Raw genomic sequence first — 6221 nt, 5'->3', positions numbered from 1 at the left:
TGGTAAAAGAAAAGAAGTCCATGATATTTGGAATGAGTGAAAGCAAGAATAAAGGGAAATGCCTATAAATAAATGGCTCTTGAGATGAATTTGCAAATATTATAGCTATGAAAGCAAACCTACAAAATTTTCAAAAAGAGAGAAGCAGAAAAAAAGAAGTGAACGTAATTGGAAACATGGCGAAAAACTTAGCGCTAACTCCATTGAACTGAAATATAGCCCAACAAAAAGAGAGTTTCAATTCCAAACTCAATAAAGAAATAAAGACCATACCTCTGCCAAGATGGTAGGGTGAGCATTGTGTATGCGAGTTTGATCTTATTGGCAACTCCCGAAAGGGATTTAAAATTTGTAGCTGCCTTCCTTACGGCCAAGGATTCGACAGGGTGCTGCCAAGCCCATTCAAACTGCAATCCCCCAATCAAAATGTGTTAAAATCTGGCTATAATCCCCATTTTTTTTATTTCTTCATGTATCAATATAATATACCCTATTCATATAAAATTACTCATATGTCATATATTTAAATGTCCTAATATTTGTAACAGAATCTAATTTAGGACATTTGCATTATTTCATAACGAGCTATTTATTTTATTTTATTTGGACAAAAATCAGCTGAAGAAAGCTTCATTTTCAGCAAAATTTCAAAACTAGAAAAGATGAGCTTTATATCTTCCAGTCCATCTATGTCTATTTATTTATTTCTTTCATCAATTAATATATAGCAACATACCTTGAAATTGCTTTTCCATCCTAAGAAATTGCTTGTTAAACACTCTAAAATTGAAAGATGTGTCACTGACCCACCATAGCTGCAAAAAAGCACAAGATAGTTTTGGTTTATGCAACCGAAAGTCCTAAAGCATCAAAAATGGATCTAAATGGAATTCTTTCATATATAGCAACGTACCTTGAATGTTTCCCAACCTGAAGCAGAAGCTGAAGTACAGTTGGCAACAAGATCAGCTCCTCCTCCATTTTCTGCGGCGAGATATTTCTGGAACTTAGTGGCATTAGCTGCACTTGAGTTCCATCCTGAAATCATAAGGAGTTCTATTAAATTTGCAAATGAAGTGGACCTTAATAAAGAAAGAATCATAACAAGAGACCTTTGTTGGCATTTCCATCAAAGAGAGAAGGTTTCATCCATCCCTCAGCAAGCAACCAATTTCCTAGATTCACAGCTTTGTATGGCAAATTTTGTGCAACAAGAACAGAATGAGGAGGGTGTGAGAGGCATAAAGCCAACAAGAAGGCAAACAAGTATCTAAATGCCATTCTAAATTGTTTCGTGGATAAGATTGTAAAGAATCACAGAATTTATATAGCCATGGTTTGTAAATCAATATCATACAATAAAGCACATTAAGTTTGTATTAAAAGAGGAAGGACAAATTGTAATGACTTGACCCAAGTGTTAACCAAATTCAGATATTCATATTATTAATTACTAATTAGACACCAGTATCATAGGCACTAATAGAGCCACTACCATAGTCAAATGTGGATATAATCACATCTAAATGCATAATGAGTGAGAAAGAATATCAGGAAGAATCAACCCATAGAAATATCTTACGAGGTTATGACGCAACAATTTGCTATATACACACAATTTGCACATAGTGTTCACCAAAGATCCATAAATATTTTTTTTATCAATCTCCTTCAAGATAAAAACAAAAGCCAAACACCAAGCACAGGGGATAGAGACAAACTCAGGGCATAAATTAATAGTATGAACACTTTAGTTATCTTATATGAGACAAAAGACACTAAAACAGGGACTGGCGACAAACTCAGGACATAAATTAACAAATTGAGGAACGACAGCCTACCTGGAGGACTACAGCAACAAGCACAGAGGCAAAGATGGCGACAAACACAGAGCAGTAGTTAAGAGGCAAAAAGGCAACAACAACGGCAGAGAAATAAACATTTATGAGACTTGTAATCCAATTTGTGTTTGTTATATGGTCTTAGAACATGAAGTATCTAAAAGGATAATAATTAAATAAGCTATCAATTCAGATCATGAAGTATTTATCAGTGGACCTAGCTAGCTAAACCAAAATTACTTTAATTTCAGGATGATAACCATAAATACATATAGAATTAGGCTATAAAATATGCAGTTATATCATTATGATCCAATAAACAAGTTTATATAATAGAACTCATACAACAATTGCTAAGGGAACATTGCAAGTCAACCAAGAGTAAAAGTTCAATTTACCAAATAAGAAAGAATACTAAAATGCTAAAGTTAAAGTTCACAACTCCACATTTCATAATCACAAAATCTGACCAAACCCTTAAATTTACACAATAACGTTCAATATTAAATTCTACAGAGAAATTTCAATCCAAATAAACACAGTGAGAGTAGAACCAATTACTTTTAATTTGTAGCTACACACCGTGAGAGTAGCTACGTCAAAACTAACGTGCACAAGTTTCATATAACCAAAAATTAGGATTCAAAACCAAAAAAGTGCTAAAATAGAAAAGAAAAACAGAGGCAGAATCATCAATACCTACAGAATAGTGACTGGCAATGGTGAATACTAGCAGAAGAACGCCGGCAAATTGGAAGAAATCAGAGATGAAGGGCGAGCATTAATGATCGAACATGAGAATCTCAAAATAGAGAAGCTCAAAGCACGAGCAGAAACGCGAGCACTGATAATCGAGCATGGCAATGGAGATTAAATATCACCAAAAAGCTATAATAGCAACATCAACATTATTAAAATTAGGATTTAAAGCGCAAAAAAGAAAAAGAAAAAGAAAGAGGTAGAATCATAGGTACCTGCGGAACAATGACCAGTGGTGATGAACAAACGCCAGTAAAATCGAAGAGTTTAGAGATGAAGACAACGAACAGTGATGATCGAAGCTCAAAACTAAAGAAGAACACGAGCAAAACGATGAACACAAGCAGATTAGGGCAAACCGCGAACAATGATGAACGAGCAGAGAAGAACGCACATCAATGTCTCCATTGCCATAATCGAATTCGAGATTGTGTTTAGGGATTGTGTGCTGGGGTTAGGGATTTTGTGTTTGTGTTTCGATAAAGAGAGGAACACGAGGTAAACTGTGTTGAAAACAGAAATGAATGAAAAAATAACTCAGCAGAAAAAGAAAAACTCAACTAAAAAATATACTAGCTGAATTGATGCAAGCTAACAAGGCGAGAGCAGGAACGCGAGCAAAACAAGGCGAAGAGAAGAACCTGACTAGCATGACGAACCGTGAGTAGAGAGGAACACGAAGAGAGCACAACAAGGCCAGTAGGGACAAACACGACAAACTGTGACTAGGGAGGAACACAGAGAGGGAATGCTTCTCCGCGAGTAGAGAAGGAATCGCGAATTGCATTGATTTAGGGGTTAGGGTTACCAGTAGCATTTTGTTTCAACATTTTGTTTGGAATTGAATGTGAAGATGATGAATGAATAAAAGTTTGTGTATTTCAATCATTTGGTTTTCTATTGATATATTTAGCGAAAAAATTGAAATTTTAACAAAAATAGAATACTTATATATTTTAGACAACACTTATAATGAGAAGCTTATTAAAACTTTTAAAGCAATTCTAAAAAAGTGTAATTTATGTACATGGTAAGCGTTATATGTGTATTTCGCTGAAGCAACGCCTTTCACATGTTGTCTATCTAATCAAAGGGAACACTTATGTAGTGTTAGTTAAAAAAGTGTGGCGATAGTAATATTTAATTGCAACAAATATTAAGCATTGTTTTTTATCATTTTAAACAACACTTTTTAGGTGTTGCTTACCTTACATGTTGCAATAGGTCAAAAATGTTGTAGTGACGACATTCAATTTCAGGGACTAAAATGAGTCATTTGATGCAAAGTAAGGGACCAATTTGGTGCACATATAACGATGACATAGTGAATGACACGTGGACAAATAGCATTGCGACACGTGGCATAATCTGACACATGACAAAATAACATTGTGACACGTGGCATACCCATCCACGTCAACATGCCACATGTCGTTGACCGACACGTCATCATACTGTTACACATGGCCAAACCATGAGATGACATGTGTCACCAAAGGTCCACGTCAGCGCGTCGTTAACGAAAAACAGGTCAGAAACTACTATGGTGCAATTTTTCAAATTTCAGGGACGTAATTGGTGCAATTGAAATTTCAGGGACGATTTTGGTGTACGGCGTCAATCTCAGGGACCACTATGGGATTTACTCTTAGTATCATTAATAAGTGGAGTTAATAAGAATATGATAAGTGGAATGATAAGGGAGTGTCATAAAAAATAAAACTGTTATTATGTGATATACATAAAATAAATTATAAAAAATTTTAGCTAATTATGGCTAAAAATTTGTTGTTACCAAATTTTTTCCCGATAATAATAGAGTGAGTTTTGTTTCGAATGAGATAAACATAATTTTATTACTAGACTTTGTAAATTTGTCATAACTTAATCTACAAATAATATTTATGAACTCTAAAATGCCATCCAATTAGGCAAATAGCATGATTCATGTTGGCAGCAGAAAGTAATTATATATATTTTTCACCAAAACCAGTAATACGATCGGGTAGATTTGCCAACTCAATCCGCAGTGGGTAGGGTGCGAGTAGGATTTTCGTGCGCGTCGGGTAGGGTGCGGGTCTATCCTATCTGACCAACTCGCACCCTATATTAGTATATGCTATATACTTATATAAAAATATGTTTCAAGTGGATGTTAAACTAAAGACCTCTCACTAAATGCAAAAATTCCTTAATCAGTAGCCACTAAGAAAAGATCATTAATTAATAATTTAATATTTTTTTCACATAAAAGTCAGTTCTATTTTAAATTATCATCAAGTTATATGATAATGTTGCATCTTTTTGGTAACTCGCGGGTAGGATCGGATATCCGCGAGATAAGAACGTGTTGGGATATTCTCAACCTACAGGTAGGCAGGGACAAAACCAGAAATGTTATCATGGGGTCAATAACACATATAATATTAAAAATTACGTAAAAAATTATATAATATAAGATGTATTACAAAAAATATACCGATAGAGAATATATTCTAAAGTACAAAAAATATGTGTGTACTTTTTACTAACGAAGTAGCCGATTCTTCGTATCAAAAATTTCATCGAAAATAGAATTTGTGTAAAATTTTTCAGCAATTTTCTTTTCAATATAATAAAAAGACAATTAGCAAGAAATTCATCTTTTATTTTGTTTCTGAGTTCTTTTTCACAATATTTATAGTTAAAAAAGATCTCTTAGTTATAGCAGTTGAAACAGAGAGAATTAATATCAAATGAATAAAAAAGACAGTCACAAGAAGAAAAAAAATTCACTCTATGAGATTTAAAAATTTTTATTTAATTAAAAAATATTAGTAATAATATATTTTTCATATTTTTTTAATATTGTTACTTACTTTTTAGATATTAAAAATCATTAATATTTAAAGTGGACTGGACTTTTATTTATACTAGACTAAATATTAAATAATTTTTTTAAAAAATTAAATTATATCTAATAACTTATTACTATTAATTTTTTTTAAAAAAGTTAGGGGGTCGAGTGGAGGCCTTGACTCCCCCCTCCCTTATTTGTGTCCCTACAGGTAGGGTAGGGTTGAATTTATATAAAAATCTCTCACAGATAGAGTTAGAGTTAGATCCAAACGAACCCTAGTCATTACCACTCCTAATACAACACTTGTGAAAATCTTGGTACTTTTAACATAAACTCTCAATTTGTTTATGATTTATGACCCATTCAATAATATATCAACTATAAAGTGTACGTCAAAATCAATCACTAAAATCTACTATTAGATTATAATACATATTGAAATACAAAATAAATATTAAACATAAATTAAATTATACATATATTTATATAAAAATACATAATAATTAATTTTAATAATTAATTTTAATGTATAAATAATATTTTTGATAATATATTATTGAATCAAAGAACCAATTTGATGTTAAGATACACTAATCAATTTGTTACACATTTTTCATTTTTTAAAAAAAAAAGTTAATATCCAGCTTTGTAGCCAAATTTTAAATTTTTCAATTAGTTTGATTTTTTATCATCTGAAAGATTTACTCAACTACTTTAAAGAAACTGTTGTTTCAAATGCATAAATAAAAAGCTCAACATAAAATTTCGAAGTTAGTACGAGA

The sequence above is a fragment of the Arachis ipaensis genome, chromosome B3 (assembly GCF_059453495.1).
Source record: "Arachis ipaensis isolate K30076 ecotype BB chromosome B3, ASM5945349v1, whole genome shotgun sequence".
Classification (NCBI taxonomy): domain Eukaryota; kingdom Viridiplantae; phylum Streptophyta; class Magnoliopsida; order Fabales; family Fabaceae; genus Arachis; species Arachis ipaensis.
This window is presented reverse-complemented; position numbering follows the sequence as displayed.